At 40.1% G+C, this 17582-nt stretch overlaps 2 long non-coding RNA genes across 2 annotated transcripts; both read right to left on the bottom strand.

Moving 5' to 3' along the window:
• Positions 1–1736: 1736 nt before the first annotated feature.
• On the bottom strand, positions 1737–2910 carry LOC125304498. The gene is made up of 2 exons (XR_007195252.1): positions 2823–2910; positions 1737–2315 (listed from the first exon to the last, which is right to left on the bottom strand). It is a non-coding gene; the product is annotated as an uncharacterized LOC125304498 (long non-coding RNA).
• Positions 2911–15910: 13000 nt separating this feature from the next.
• On the bottom strand, positions 15911–17165 carry LOC125304490. The gene is made up of 2 exons (XR_007195240.1): positions 17018–17165; positions 15911–16491 (listed from the first exon to the last, which is right to left on the bottom strand). It is a non-coding gene; the product is annotated as an uncharacterized LOC125304490 (long non-coding RNA).
• Between the last annotated feature and the right edge of the window lie 417 nt (positions 17166–17582).

Genomic DNA, 17582 nt, shown 5'->3' with positions numbered 1-17582 from the left:
CTTTTCCCTGAAGGAAGAGGGATGAAAAGCATATTGCCAGGATGAGAGTGGTCTCTGACTATTTCCCGTCCTATTTTAAGTATTGATGTTAGGGAAGTCCTGCCCAATGATTATGCTGCCTTGACAAATTAGCGCCTTTGCCATCGTCGACTGAGAAGTTACCAAACCAGACTGTGATGGAGAATGTGAAAACACTCTCTATCTTAGTTCTTTCCTTAGTTGACGTAGAAAGAGTTTTGGACTTATACAAAGCTAAGTTTGGGCAAGCAGTACCATGGCTGTAGCAGCACTCCAGCGTGGTTAGATTCACTCGTCCTTTGCACTGGATCTATGTTGGTCTGTAAAGGACTGCTGGATGGTAACTGCTCCCTGGTCATTTGCTCTCCATGCTGGCCAAAGTGTGGTAGATTCCTCTTTAGTTTTATTGTATTATTCAAGTGACTGATAGGCTCATTGTAATGATGTTCTCAAACACACAAAAATAACAAATACAAGGACACAAAAACACCCAATGAGCCATTGTCAAATGGCAAACAAAAGACAAGCCTGATACGGTACACAAACACATACATTCAGACACTAAGTGCAAGACACTTACTGCCAAGGAAGACCTATATATATGTTGCATTACATTTGTGCTTAATTTAATAAAAAGGAAAACAAAATGTCAGAATAAATTTATTTTCTTTAGTTTTTAAACCCCTTGAAATAGGAATCTGTTGCCTACACACATAATATTTGATCATTATTACATGTCATGCCCATCAAACAAATCTCACACATCCTCAAAACTATGTTAATGACAATAATTGATGCCCTTGCTGAGGGGAATGTATTTCAGTGCTGAATTGTTACATAGAGCATATGATTAAAATAATGGTCAGGGTGATGTTGCCGTTGACCTTGGTGATTCTGCAGTCTTGTCTGCATATATTCATCCACGTTGTGTTTAAGCTATCTTCAGAACACTCTTGGGTCCTGTTTGTAAAATGCTTACTAATCCAAAACCACAGGACAAATGTATGCTCTATGTCCCAATGCTAAGCAGAGCTATTTCAAAACAGCCACCAGAGTGATTAGCAGACATGGTGCTTAGTTTCAGCCCAATGCTTGACCTTATTTATAAATTCTCATTAAATCTGATACCCCCACCCCCTCCTCTGAGTCTGTCCCCTTTGACTTTTGGACTCATTGAACTAACACAACAAAATATCCTTTTAAGGGAAAATTCTGCGGTTTGTCAGATTAGGTTGCTGAACAGCTTGCCAGCCAAAGGCCAATCAAAATTCGAAACCAATGGTTGCAATGGTGCCATATTTATACTAAATTTTATGAAATTCTACCATGGGAACTAGGCTGATTAAAATAATGTCAGTCCTTGGTGTGAACTGGTACCTTGGGGGTACAATTGTGTGATCTTGTAGTGGATATGAGTGAGTGAATGAGTGAGTGTGATGTGCCTTTGATCACATCTATTTTTGTACAAATCTTGAGAAATGCATCAGGAAGTGACAGGGGATTTTCAAGTTCAAGTTCATTGTCATGTCATGTATTTATCAGTCATGAAATGTATTATGCTCAAGAGCCAGCTCAAATGTTTTTTTATTTATTTAATTATTAAAATGATTTATTTAATATTATTAAATCCTAATATATCCCATAAATGAATCTGCTAAAATACACACAAAATCATTTTACAAAATGAGTCAGTCACAAAAAAAGACGCAGAAAGACACTTTGAGGTAAACCATCTATTTTGCCCTTTTATGTGACAGTGAGGTTGAGGTGGTGTTTAAATAGATCCAAACACATCAGTCAAACACATCTTGCCTTATTAGAGGTCGACATCTAATTATGACAGAAATGGCCTCTATAAACATCCCTGGATAACATGTGTACTATTGAAACCCTGGTAATGAAACATTTGTGTGTAAGAGGAGTAACTGCATTTAAGAGCAGTTGTGCTGTGAGATCCACAACTTCTCTCCTTGTTATGTTGTCGACACTCTATCAGCAGCTTGTTAAGACTTCCCCAAGTAAATTATTTATTGACAGTGTTACAACCAGCTACCAACCCTCCCCCTATGCATTTACTACTGGCAGTACCATGTTCCCAAATATGTCATTATTAATATATCCTACGTTTCTAAAATAATTTCCCCCTCTAGATTAACAATAAACAATTTACATATAATTTGAGCCGTATCTTTGCGGCAATCTTGTGCCTGACCAAACCAAATCATTGTTTATTCTTACTATGTTATATTTTATGGGTCAAACCAAACAAATTTACACAGCAGCATCTAAATGGTGGCCTGAAAACACAAGAATACTGTGCTGTTAAAACATAAAATTGACATTAAGAAACACAAATCTACAAAAAAAGCCTTTAATTAAACTTGCCAACTAGTTAAAAGCACATGGCCTAGTTGCCATGTTTAATTAAAGACTTTATAACAGAGAGACTTTGTTACTTTCCTTTTTTGAATTAACTCACAAGCACCTGTTTGACGTTATTACTGACAATAATCTGCTAGTAGCTAGCCCCTAGGGTTTTTTTTCTGACATTAAGAAACACTTTAATAATCTGCAAACATATGGCTACTAAGATTACAAAGTTTGAAAGTTATTAATCTGATACAATACTTTATCATTTAGCCTAAGCTCTATTACTGGATTAGATCAATTCAGTGTCATATTTTCAACATGTAGCAACCTTTACACAAGCACTTATTGAAATGTCCCACAGACTCTTATTTATTTCACTAATGTGCATGCAAATATATAAATAATTAAATATATTTCAAAAGACATTTTCTTACCCCTTGGATCGTAAAGCTATCCCGTGTGCCTGTTATGTTGGCTGCCAGCATCTCTAGCCAGATTCTAACTATATCACTAAGACCCTGTCCCATACAAGGTAATATGGGGTGTGTCTGATCCAGTCCTTTATTCACACACACATCTGAACATGGCAGCTTTGACAACAAAATGTTTGCTGTGGCTGCTTTATTTATTTCTGACAGCTGCAACAGTTGCAAAATCAGAGGCTGGGTCATTAGAATATAAATCTTGGTGAGATGAAATAATATTGCCATATAAAATGCTCTTTTAATTATTGTATACTGCCATCTTAGTAATGTGTCTTTTTGATGATTTCAAACTATAAATATTTCAAACAGAGTTATTGTTAATATGTCATATATATTAAGTCATGCACCCCTTCCTCTGCAGGGGCAGTTCTAGGATCAGACCTTTAGAGGGGCCCTTAAACAGGTTAATAAGTAAGGGATAAAGGCCACAGAGGTGTCCTGTTATACGGAATTAATGGACGAGGGGGAGGGATTTTCCTCCGCCCGAGCTTGATTGTTGGGGACAGGGAGACAGTGACATTCCAGGGCCTTTGTCCTTGATAGGATGAGCTCAAGTCCACTGACAGTGACAGTGGGGAGGAAGCTGCAGTGACATTCCAGGGCCTTTTTCCTTGATAGGATGAGCTCAAGTCCACTGACAGTGACAGTGGGGAGGAAGCTGCAGTGGCATTCCAGGGCCTTTGTCCTTGACAGGATGAGCTCATGTCCACTGACAGTGGTGTTGTGCTCCATATAATACATCTCTCTCTCTCTCTCTCTCTCTCTCTCTCTCTCTCTCTTTTAATTTCTAGTAATATCGGAAGACCCTATTTCTATGCAGTTAAAATCTTGATCCTGTGTTTGACTGAAGCCAGTGGAGATTGTGAAGGCCTGTGGGGATGTGGTTGCAGTGGCAGGTGGAGGTGAGCAGGGGGGCATCTCAGTTTTTAAGTCAAGTCAAGTCAATGCTTTATTGCCAGTATGATGGAACAATGCCTGGGATTTTTGCAGTATGATGGAACATTGCCTGGAATTTAATTAGGTGTTAGGCTCAGGACAGCAGACAGAACATACATACAGACAGTACAACATACACAACCCATACATACAAGATATAATGTACAGTGCTGTGAAAAAGTATTTGCCCCCTTCCTGATTTCTTCTATTTTTGCATATTTGTCACACTTAAATGTTTCAGATCATCTAACTAATTTTGATGACATATAAGACAACGCGGGTAAACACAAAATGCAGCTTTTAAATTATCATTTAATTTATTGAAGGTAATGAGCTTTTCAAAACCTATATAACCCATGAGAAAAGAGTAATTGCCCCCCTAAACCTAATAACTGGTTGAGCCAGCACCCTTGGTGGTAACAACCACAATCAAACGTTTCAAACAAGTCGTTTACATTGCTGCAGACTAGGAATTTCGTTCCACTTTTCTTTGCAGAGTAGAATTTAATTCTGCCATATTGGTAGGTTTTGAGCATGAATTGAGCATACTATGCGAGATTTTCACCTTTACAAAGCCAATTTGATGGTAAACGAACTTGTAAGAGGCGAATTGTTCACCTAGCATAGCTATACAGCATAGACGTAGCGAGTCCCTACCGAGAAAACCAGCCATGCAACTTCCAAGAGTGGCACCGCCAAATCTCGTGAGAATCGTGAAACATTACCTTGTCTGTAGATATACAGTAACTCTTTGGAGATTTTTGCCTTTTGTTAATCCTTCACCTCCACAACAAAAGCGTTTGCATTGTGTACAGGGGGATAAGTTGTGTGAAGTTTGCTATTTACAATAGCAGAGTAACATCTAAATACATCGCGACTCTAGAGGGAGCTCTACATTCGCCAAAAATACCTAAACCTGCAAAGTAGGCTATACCTTTAAGGTCATGCCACCCCAGCATCTCAATCGGATTCAAGTTGGGACTTCGACTAGGCCACTCCAAAACCTTACATTTGTTGCCCAGGCCCTGAAGCAGCAAAGCAGCACCAGACCATCAGACTACTACAGTACCACCGTGTTTGACTGTTGGTATGATGCTTATTGTAGAAGTTGAGTTAGCTTTATGCCAGATCAGTGTTGCGCGGTCTGCCCGAAATTAAGCGGTCTCCCGCGGATGACCGCGGTCACCCGCGCTTATGAGTCATAAACAAAATATTTTAATGATATTCGGGTCATTTGCCTGCGGGTCAGTTAAAATTAATTAAATATATATTTTCTACAAATAGGCCTACTTAAAATATCACGAGATGGCTAGCATCAATACATTAAAGCATCAATACAGTAAAGTCAACAGTAAAGAAGCTGACGCGACTTAAAATAATAAAGACACCCCTTCAGGAAAAGCGATACAGGCTATGAGAAATATTGGGAAAAGTTCTTAAAGAAGATGACAGTAGTACAAGTTATGGTTTATGTAGGCCTACTTCTTGCGAAGCCATTTAAAAGTATGACAGCCAAAGCGGGCAGCCTGCAGGAATAAATGGGCACAGACTACACAGCCATATCTACCGGTATGTATAGGTTCGCGCATGCATAAAAGTTACCTTAGTTCGTTGTGTTTGTGCCTTTAAACAGTGGATGTGCTTTAGTAAAGCTTTGTGCTTCATTCAGCATTATAAACCAGTTCTTACACTAACGTTTTGACCAGCAGTGTATCTCTCTTGCCTACCTTGCCTCACCATTTCTGTTTTCGAAAGAAAAATGTATGTCCATGGCCTTCAAATCTTATCCTAGTGTTCTAATCCTTGGTGGTTGCGTGCATGCTTGCGCTCTTATTCTCATTCTCTCTCCTGCGCAAAGATTATGTCCTGCATGCCTACTGCGTGTAGTTCTACTGCATAAAGTTTCGCAAATAAATTAGTTTGTTTTACAGAAATGGCCTACTGTCACACTGCATGCAGGCTATAACCAAAAGCACACATTTTGTAAATAAGCGGGTCGGGTATAATTTTGTCCTAATTAATATTCACGGTCCGAGTTGCGGTCGGGTTGATTAAAATATCGGGCGACCGCGGGCCGCTTGTGACCAAACCCGCGCAACACTGTGCCAGATATAATGACACCTCATCAGTACACAGAATATTATCCCAAGTCTTGGGGGTCATCATTACTGTATGTTTTTTGGCAAATGTGAGACGAGCCTTTGTGTTCTTTTTGGTCAGCAGCAGATCTCATGGATGCCATTTTTGCCCTCTCTTTTGGTCTCTTTCTTATTGTGGAATCATGAACACTGACCTTAACTAATTCAGGCAAAGACTGCAGTTCTTATATGTTAGTCTGTTTTGTTTTTTTGTGACCTTCTGGATGAGTTGTTGATGCAATGCGCTATTGGAGGAATTGTGGTAAGCTGGCCAATCCTGGGAATGTTCACTACTGTTTCAAGTTCTCAATTTGTAGATAATGGCTCTCACCATGGTTTGTTGGAGTCCCAGAGCCTTAGAAATGGCTTTGTAACCCTTTCCAGGCTGATAGATGTCAATGACTTTTATTATCATCTGTTTGTGAATTTCTTTAGATCACATCATGTACTGCTTTTTGAGACCTTTTAGGCAACTTCACATTGGCAGACAAGTTCTATTTAAAGGTACACTATGCAGGTTTTTTAGCTTAATATGCAAGTTTTTTAGCTTAATTTACCTTCATTTAACAGCTTCAGAGTCATTGGAATGGTTATATTACTTTTTTCGGGTTGAATGGTGGCCATCTCACTTCCCCCTAGCGCCTGTGAGCGGAAAAACCACCCTTGCAATTGTGGGCCGGCGGGCCGGCAGCCTCAGTGTCAGGAAGTATAACGAGTGTAACAAATTGCTTTACTGCATTCAAATACACATACAGCGGGGAAAATAAGTATTGAACGTCAACATTTTTTTCAGTAAGTATACTTCCAATGAGCCTATTTGCATGAAATTTTCACCAGACATTAGTATTAAGTCAGATAATCCACCCATATAAAAAAATCCAAACATTAAAGTCCATAGGTAGAGTTATGTGCAATAAAGTGGAATAACACAGGAAAAAAAAGTATTGAACACGCCTGCTGAAATTTCTTAAATACTTTGTGGAAAAGCCTTTATTCGTAATGACAGCTTCAAGGCATTTCCTGTATGATGAAACTAATCAGTCACAGTATTCTGGTGTGCGTTTGGCCCATTCTTTTAAACAGATAGTCCTTTAATATTGAAGATTTCAGGGGTCCCTCTTGTGAATCTTGATCTTTAGTTAACTTCCAAAACTGTTCAATTAAATTGAAGTCAGGGCCTTGATTTCCTTTCTCTGAAACCAATTGAGAGTTTCCTTTGCTGAATGGTTTGAATCATTGTCCTGCTGGAAGGTCTAGCCATGTCTTATCCTCATCCTGGTGGATGTAAAGATTTTCCCAGAACAAAATTACTCCATTCATCATTCCTTCAACGGTCACGGACAGAAGACGACCCAAGAGCGCAAGTTCAAATTCAGAGTCAGGGGGGAAGAGGAGTGAGAGAATCGTGAGGTCTTGGAGGTTCCGGTTCCAGGGGTGCTAGGAGTGCCAGGGGTTCCAGGGGCTCTGGGGTTTTTCAGGGTCCTGTGGGTTACCTGGGCTCCGGGGGTCACCAAGTTTCCGGGGGGTTCCAGTCCAAGGTGCGGAGTGTGTGTGTCCCCCAGTGATCGAGCGGCGTCTCGGGCTGAGGGTGGTGACGCGTCTGGGCTCGCTCGTCTGGTGGTCGGAGGCCTGGGGGAACACACACACACACAACAGCAAGATAAACAGCAGGCAGTAGTACAGACCAGGGCTAGGCACTAAACGTGGTGAGAGACAGAAGGCAGATTCGAGTTACCGGGGGGGCTGAAGATCGGAGAGTAATCGAGAAGATCCGGAAGGCAGGTCGGGATAACCGGGGCAGTAGAACAGGGAGGCAGTCAAGAATGGATCCGAATCACAGGTAGGAGTCAGAGGGCGGGCAGGCAGGCAGGCAGGCAGGCAGGCAGGCAGGCAGGCAGGCAGGCAGGCAGGCAGGCAGGCAGGCAGGCAGGCAGGCAGGCAGGCAGGCAGGTTACTGGTCCAGGTTTGAAGACAATCTGACAGGGCTTGGCTGAAAAACAGGGCTTTATATACTGGGAGAGGTTAGTGGAGAAATGCAGTGCAGCTGGCAGAGTAATTAGAGCAGAGTGGGGCAAGGTGAGGATGGTGAGTGGGAAATGCAGCGCAGCTGGCCAGGTAACAAGAGCAGAGCAGGGCCGAGCCAGGTGGAGCTCGTTAGGCAGAGTAGAGAGAGAGTGAGTGGCAGAGAATTGAATTCAATTAAGGTTGTTACCACGGAGAGAGAATGCTCATGACATCAACTGTATGAAGTCTGCTAGTACCATAAGATGAAAAACAGCCCACACCATGATGCCACCACCTCCAAACCTCACTGTTGGTAGGGTATTTTTAGGGTAATGCACAGTACCATTTCTCCTCCAAATATGGTGTGTAGTATGACATCCGAAAAGTTACATTTTTAACCAGAATACATTCTCTCAGTATTTCATAGGATTGTTTAAATGTTGTGTAGCAAACTTTCAACGAGCTTTGACATGTTTTTCTTCAGCAATAGAGTCATGCGGGATGAGCGTGCATAGAGGCCATGGCGGTGGAGTGCATTACCTATGATTTTCTCTGTAACAATTGTACCTGCTGCCTCCAAATCTTTCTGGAGCTTTCTCAGAGTGGTCCTTGGCTCTTGGGCTACTCTTCTGACTATCCTTCTGACGTCCTGGTCAGAAATATTGCAAGGAGATCCTGTGCATGGCCAGTTGATGATGTAGTGATGTTCCTTCCACTTGCAAATAATGGCTCCAATACTGCTTGCTGGATGATTCTGAAGTTTTGAAGTGCATCTGTAACCATTTCCATTAATATGTTTTGCAACAATGAGGTTGCAAAGATCTTGGTAGAGCTCTTTGCTTTTACCCATCATGAAATGTTTGTTGTGTGACACCTTGCTATCAAAAAAACTTTTTATAGCCCACCAGTATGTACTAACCCAGCTTATATCAATTTGCACAGATACAGTGGGCATCGCTTTCGCATTCGCATTCGCGCATTACGCGGCGTGAAGCTGCGTGAAGCTTTAGTACCACTTTCAGCCACTGTGCGTCGCTCTGCCACTGTACATCGCTCTGCCTGCCGTCCCTTACATAATTGTTGCGAGAGTAATCCCAGCCTACGAATTCAATAACAAAATAAATCATGCATAATTAAACATTACCTCGATTTAGGCTACTTGGGTATGGCTTAAGGCTTGACTACACGAAAATCGAAATTTGCTGTCTACATTATTGTCAGTGTTGGGGTTAACGCAACTACGCAAATCAAAACAGTGGTGTGATAATTGAGCCAGTAGAGAAATAACTGTTCAGAATTAATCTGTAGCCTTGGGTAGGCTTCTGCAGAAAACAATGTTGTTGCCGATTTAATAATATCTGGCGACGTTTTTAACAGGCTACTTAATAGAGGCTTAGACAACTATGACCCACGTTTTGGTTTCAGAAATTAATTTGCCCTACTTCTTGACTGCAATGTAGTCAATTGACTGCTTGACATGTCATTTTTATTTTTCTGTACAATAAACAATTACATCTGCTTTATGCCGCAGAATTACATTCATATTTGGCTGACTGCAGACGCGCCACTTCCCTCCCCATATTCCAAGATTAAGATAGTATGAAGTGCTTTTTGTAAAAAAATAGTTAAAACGAATAGCTATTTGCAATTTGACAAAACACTGGTCCTCATTTTGCGAATGCGAGGACGATATGAGCCTGTTGCATTTAGTTAGATGTCCGAGTCACGCATAATGTTTGAAAACCACTGGCTCGTAATCACAATAATTTAACACACGACAGTTGGATAACCTACTTCATCATGTCCCCATGCCTACATTTTTGTGAGTAGCATAGAGATCGTTAAAAACATTAAAGTATGGCTCTCCGTTTGGGACATCGAAAACTTATATTTTTAATAGACTACTGTCGAAGATGTTGACTTGCAAAAGCCTCGGGATAACACGTTATCTCCACTATCATCAGTCATGCCCCTTGATCAAAGTGGGGAATGAAATAAAAGTTTGAGAACCACTGGCTTAACAAGTTACCTACAGTCCAGAACACAGAATCTGTTGCAATATTCTGATGATCGGCGATGATATCGGCAAATGTTTGTTTTCCAAAGTAAGAATTTCACTTCACCATGCACCTTCGACAATACCTGGCATCATTACAAACATTATTCTGTGTCCTAAAACTGGCATATTTTATGGCATTGTGTCATGTAAGTTCGTTGCAAAATCTAGAGAAATGTGTGAGGTGGTCAGCGGGGGACAATTGAGACACACATTGGATTGTGTTATTACTTGAACACTCCACACTATCCACAGCTGTGGTAGGCCTATCAGGGGCAGGAGGATTACTGTCAGCGCAGGCTTTATATAAAAATTCTTCAACAGAAGGCCTCGAATGTTGTCTTGTTTGTGGAGCGCTTTGCTTCGCTTCTGTAATTTCGGCTTCATTGAAAATGAGGGCTTCCCTCAATGACCCTCCGAGAATAAATAAAGGTTGAATGAATGAATGAATGCAGGCTTGCCCAAAATAAAGGCATGTGGTTTGCGCAGCCTACAGTAAATAACAGACCCGCCAGAATGTGCGTTATGATGCTTTTTTACGAGCAAGATGTTTTGGTACCCCACGACACTGCATGTTCTTAAATAACAATGATCATCAGTAATATTCAACCATTAATTTGGGTAAATGGGCAAGCGTGACCACCTTGATTGGCTGATTGGCTGATGATTGTAACGCTGGCCAAACACCTCCCTTTACGATGATGAGTGACAGGTCTCAGAATGCGTCGCTACACAAGGACGGAAGATGATGAATAACTGGGGCCGTAGGGCTATTCACAAAGGCTTTATCTTACTACTAGGAGTAGGCTACTCCTAAATCGCACTTAAAGATTTTAGATTGGAGTTTTCTCTTAAAAGTTATTCACAAAGCCTTTCAGACAACTCCTAAACTAGGAGTGAGTCTTCGTGGCTATGGATGACGTCATTACTCATGCACGAGCTTGACTGAAGTGACCACCTTGATTGGCTGACGATTGTAACGCTGAATTCCAAACACCTCTCTTCCGATGATGACTGACAGGTGACAGGTCGGAGAATGCGTGCGCTACACAAGTAGTGAGAAGGACGGAAGATGATTAATAACTGAATAAAAAGGCCTAGCCTAAATGAATAAAGAGTAAGGCAAAACAAATAGCTTAGTAGCCTAATGAAACATAGGCCTATGGATTGATGCAGTAGCCTACCTTTGCAACATTATTAAATTAATCTGTCACCATATCCCTAGGCTACGTTTGCAAAGAGGAGAACATTTTAATTTGATTCACAATGAAACGTTACATTTCATTTACATGTTAACAATGAGTAGTTTTGGTTGTTGTTGGTGGCGTTATTGTATCCCTTTTATGAATGCAAAATTGTTCCCTTGCGATTGGAAGCTCCTGTTGCGCATAGGCTATTTCAAAACATCGCAACGTAAAATGCCACAAAAAAGCTGTTTATGAATAGGTCTTAGTGAGTTAGGAGTCCTCTCGACTTAAGCTGTCCCAGACTTAGGTGCTACATTTAGGTCTAAAATGCTGGAGTCCTAAAGTTAGGAGTGACACGCCCATTATTTTTAGGAGTTGCTCCTAAATTAAGCCAGTTAGGAGCTACTTTTAGCCTTAAAATTCTTTGTGAATATGGCCCCTGAATAAAAAGGCCCTAGCCTAAATGAATCAAGGCAAAACAAATAGCCTAGTAGCCCAATGAAACATAATGGATTGATGTAGTATCTTTGTAACATTATTAAATTATTCTGTTACTATGCCTACGTTTGCAAAAGAGAACATTTTAATTTGATTCACACTAATGTTACATTTAATTTACATGTTGACAATGATTAGCCTAGTTTTGGTTGTTGTTGGCGGCGTTATTGCATGTTAGTTATGCCTACAATGCAAAATTGCTTCCTCCCGATTGGAAGCTCCTGTAGCTGCATAGGATTTCAAAACGCAGGTTTGTGAATAGGTCTGTGAGTAAGGAGTCCTCTTGACTTCTTTTAAGCTGTCAGAGGTGGGAAGGTGTGATTTTTTTTTTGGGGAAGGGCCGGATTAACTGGGCACAATTGTCTGATGGCCCCCTTTCCCCCCAGCCAACGTGAATCGGGTGGTTAGTTAATAGGCCTATCGTGAAGATTTTTCCTGCCATCTAAGGCACGAGCGCATCTGTGAGGCCAATCCTCACCAAGTAGCTCGTTTGTTTACAACTAACATTCCATTTAATTAAACTGCTTTATAGGCTATGCCGAAATAGTTTTCAACATTTTGAATATTTGTGTCGGGTGAATTGAAATGTTCTCAAAGTAGCCTTATGGCTGAAAGCTGAAAGCTGCTTGGGACCCCCCGTCAAGCAATATAACCATACAAACGCGCTTCCTGCACTCATTGTTTCAAAAGGAGTAATTTTGGCTTTGTCAGAACTGAAGAGCTGTGGACGGCACGGCACGGTATGCCCAATGAAAATAAATTAACGCAACGCAACACAACACAACACAACACAGACCCCGCTTCTCTCGCGTCAGTCACTGACATGAACGAAACACAGAACCCGCTTCTCTCACGGCAGTCACTGACAGTAACCTAATAAATGCATGGGGAAAAACACTTCCCCATGACAAAGACATCGTAAAACACTGAAAGTTAATATTTTGTCACTAGCAACATTCATCTGTCCTTTGTCAAATGTATTATGTTCCAAGTACCCTATGCGTAATTCTGCTTCATAAAGTTGAACAAATACATTTGCTTATTTCACAGAAAAATATAAATAGCCAGTCTACAGTGCAGAGTTGATAACTTATGGTAGGCCAACCTGCAGTGAACATACAAACAGGGGAAATTATTTCTCTTGCAGCTGAGTAGCCTCAGGTGCGCACGTGAGACATAAGGCCAACATGCAAGCGCCAATGAATCGTGCTCTCACGACAATCGCGCCCGTTAAACTTAAATAGGTTAACATCACTCTAAGTTCGCCTTCAAGCAAGGAAAACGATGATTTGAAGACATCTGTTTCGTTGGAAGGGCAAGGGGTAGCAACAGGGCAACACAGAGACAGGCCCGATGGCAGGGCTGTTTTGAGAGTATTAAAATATGGGATATTCTACGGAAAACATTAAAACGGCAAGACAGCGGGGAAAGTTAAAATACGTGATAAACACGGAAAAAAGTTGGCATGCATCGTTTTCGGTCCCGTGCACAGGGATTTTTGTCATACTATTAATCACATATGATTATTTGTGAAATTGTGCAAACAGGCGCAACACATTTGAAAAGGAAGGACTGGTAGCATGCAAGCTCACGGGAAAGATTGATTTAAGAACGTCATCACAAAGTGTGTGGCTGTGGCGCGGGCGGAAGACAATTGGCAGGGGGGGTCATGTCTTTTTAACAATTCTGTCGGAGGGTCATTGAACAATTTCTAGCAGACAAGAGAGGGTCATGCAACTTCCAACTGAAGCACTCAAAATTCCTCTGGTGGCCCCTTCAATAAATAACGATCAGTACCTAGATTGCTGCTGGGCTATATGTCTTGGTTCTGTTAACAACTCATTGTCAAACGCATAGCCTGTTCTTTGCCATTCCTTCCGTTTGTGTACTGCTTTTTCTTAGCGTGTTCAATACTTTTTCCCTGTGCCATTCCACTTTTTTACTCATAACACTACTTTTAGACATTAATGTTTGGATTTTTATATATGTGTGGATTACCTAAGTTAATACTAATGTCCGGTGAAAATTTCATGCGAATAGCCTCACTGGAAGTATACTTACTGAAAAAAATGTTGACGTGTTCAATACTTATTTTCCCCGCTGTACACGCCAGGCACCGGCTAGAAAAAGGTAGCGATGGAGTTTCTCAGACATTCGTCATGACGGAGCCAGCGAAAAAGAAGCAAAAACCGAGAAAACAGAAAGGAAATTGCCAATACTGCATAGTTTACCTTTAAGTGATGTTTAGATTTAATTGGGTTGGCAGTAATCATAGTGAAGTAAATGAATTGGTTAATTTAGTTACTAAGGGGGCAATTACTTTTTCACATAGGGCCATATATCTGAAATATTTTAGTGTGACAAATATGCAATAATAGAATAATTCAGGAAGGGGGTAAATACTTTCTCACAGCACTGTATATCACGGAAAGGAGTACAAAATGCAAATGGATAAAATACAAGATGTCTTAAAACGCATACAGAAAGTCTGCTGGGCACCTATTAAAGAGAAATACATAAAGCAAAAGTGCTAGAATCTGAAAGGGACATAGCCAGGTTATGTGCAGATCAGATACTGAGGGATGATGTGTGTTGAGGTTCCCCACTGCCTGGGGATATGTGCTGTTGGTGAATCTGGAATATCTGTCTGTAATGCTTTTTAACATTTTCCCTGAAGGAAGAGGGATGAAAAGGGTATTGGCAGGAGGAGAGTGGTCTCTGACTATTTTCCATCCCATTTTAAGTATTGATGTCAGACATGTCCTACTCAATGATTCCAGATGCTTTTTTCCGGGGACAATTATCATACTGCGAAAATCTCTTACCATTGTAACTAAAGTCTCCACTGTTACCACAGTAATTGCTGAACAACTAAATGCAGTCCTGATCCGGCAGAGCAGGAACCAGAAAGATGTTTCCCAAAATCTTCTTCATGCTACGTTGTATGTGAGTTATACCTTAAGCTCCAACTGATGTTGACGTGTGTTTCGTAGCTAGCTATACCCTCTGTAAGTCATATTTTTGTAAGGTCTGGACATGTTAGTGTCAACAAGTCATGTTTGTAACAATGTGTACTTACTGCCAAGGAAGACCTACATATATGTTGCATTACATTATGTGCTTAATTTAATAAAAAGGGAATTAAAACGCCAGTATAGGTTTATTTCCTTTTTTATTTTGTAACCCTTTAAAATATGTATCTGAGTAACATGTTGCCTACACACATCATAGGCTATTTGAAAATTATTACATGTCATGCCCATCAAACAAATCTCACATCTGCTCAAAACTATGTCAATGATATTAATTGATGTCCTTGATGCTGGGGGGAACTTATTTCACTGCTGAATTATTACATAGAGCATATTATTAGAATAATGATCAGGATGATATTGCAGTTGACCTTGGTGATTTTGCAGTCATGTCTGCATATATTCCTCCACTTTATGTTTGCTAAGCTATCTTCAGAACACTCTTGGGATATGTTGTGGTCCCATTTGGAAAATACTTACTACAATCCAAAACTACAGGACATGTGCAGGACAAATGCATGCTGTCTGTCCTAGTGCTAATCATATTTCCAAATAGCCACCAGAGTGATTAGCAGACATGGTGCTTAGTTTCATTTATAAATAGTCTTAGTCTGATCCCCCCTCCCCAGAAATTTCAACAAAGTATCCTCTGACACTGTCCCTTTTGACTTTTGGACTCAATGGAATAACACAAATGAAATATCCTTTTAAGGGAAAATGCTGCAGTTTGCCAGATTACCAGTCCTACCAACGTTTTGGTTTTTGTAAAAATGCCATGCATAGACTTGATTTGTTAACATTTCCTAAATATTGACTTGGGTTGCTGAACAAATTGCCAGCCAAAGGCCAATAAAAATTCGAAACCAAATCAAGCTTGTGCCAATATTTTGTGATATAATGGTTCAAAGTCCTCAAAATTTTACATTGGTGCCATATTTATACCAAATTTTATGAAATTCTGCCCATGGGAGTGATGAGTGCATGTAGCCAATTATTCACAACTATTAACTAAGTATATTGTATGTTTGGTACACTTGTAATTCCATGTGACTTTGTTATTTTGTTTTGCAGTTAGTTCAAGCTTTTCAGACCAGTCAGACTTTGTATGTTGTATTGCATTGTTTCAATCATTGTTTAACCAAAGATAGAGCATGTAAGACTGTGATTTGCTAAGGAGAGTAAGGGATGGAAAGCTGGAAACAGGCTTTATTTTCTTCAGCTAGCAGGAAGCAACAGAAGTTCAGACATCAGACACTGTCACATTCAGTTACATTTTGAAACAGCTTCTTCATTCTTTGTGTTTCCAAATACTTCTGGAAATCTGGAAATAATTCAGAACCAGTTAAAGCTGTGGATTAACTCCCTTCAAAGCAGCAGTTACCATTAATGACAGTATTCATATCATTATTATTAATGGTAACAAACAATGCTGTTATTTAGTTTATTTGACATCTAATTATGACAGAAATGGCCCCTATAAATATCCCTGGATAACAAGTATAACTATGTTCAAACCCTGGTAATGAAATATTTATGCGTATGAAGAGAAACTGCATTTAAGAGTCGATGACCTAAGGGTCATACCTGTGATGTGGAGGGGGTTTGGCCAGTGCTGTGAGATCCACAACTTCTCTCCTTGTCATTTTGTGGATATCAGCAGCTTGTTAAGACTTCCACTTGTAAGTGATTTATTTCTAGTGTGACAGCGAGCTTTCAACCCTCCTCCTAAGCATTTACTGCTGGCAGTATCCTCTTCCCACATAAGTCCTTATCAATAGATCATACATTTAAAAAATAATGTTCTCCTCTAGATTAGTAATAAATGCTATCCATATATAAACTGAGCTGTATCTTTGTGGCAATCCTGTTTCTTATGTACACCTGACCAAACCCAATCTATTATTTAAATCTAATATTTTATGGGTCAAACAACAACACAAATTTACAAAGCAGCATTTTAATGGTGGCATGAAAATACAAGAAATATTGTGTAGGTAAAACATCAGACATTAAGAAACACTTTCATAATTTGAAAAGTGCAATAATATACTACTTGGATTGCCAAGTTTAAAAGATAACTATTTGTTACAATACTGTAACATGTAAGCCCTATAATATGACTATAAGGCCATTGCTAGATTCGATAAACCTTGGTAGATCTTTACACAGTTGCTTATTGAAATGTCCCACAGACTCTGCCAAATTATGTGCATACATACATATATATATATATATATATATATATATATATATATATATATAATTAAAGATATTTCAAAAGACATTTTCTTACCCCTTGGATCATAAAGCCATGTCCCTTTTGCCCTTGACTAGTTGGCTGCCAGCAGTTGCTGTCCAGACTGAAATTATATCACTAAGACCCTGTCCCATACAAGGTAATATGGGGTGTGTCTGATCCAGTCCCTTATTTACACACACATCTGAACATGGCAGCTTTGACAACAACATTTTGCTGTGGCTGCTACATTTATTTCTGACAACTGCAGTAGTTGCAAAATCGGTGGATGGGCCAGTAAACAAAACATAAATCTTGGTGAAATAAAATTTTATGGACATAGGTTGCATGGTGCCCAATGCCCATTGAAGCTAGTTGGGCAAGTGCCCACCCAAATCGTTAATATTTCAAAAATGATCTTTTTGAACATTTTAAACTATGAATGAAACATAATTATTATATAGTTATTATGTCAAATGTCAAAAGTCATACACCCTCTTCTCTAAGATATTGGTTTCTTCCTGGCTCTGACAACATGCATACTTGCACCACATGGGCAGTTCTAGGATCAGACCTTTAGGAGGCCCCATAATGACAGTGGCTATCGATCCAAGAAATGGGC

The sequence above is a fragment of the Alosa alosa genome, chromosome 12, assembly GCF_017589495.1.
Source record: "Alosa alosa isolate M-15738 ecotype Scorff River chromosome 12, AALO_Geno_1.1, whole genome shotgun sequence".
Taxonomy (NCBI): domain Eukaryota; kingdom Metazoa; phylum Chordata; class Actinopteri; order Clupeiformes; family Clupeidae; genus Alosa; species Alosa alosa.
The sequence above is the reverse complement of the archived record's forward strand: the minus strand, read 5'-3'. Positions and strand labels throughout refer to the sequence as shown.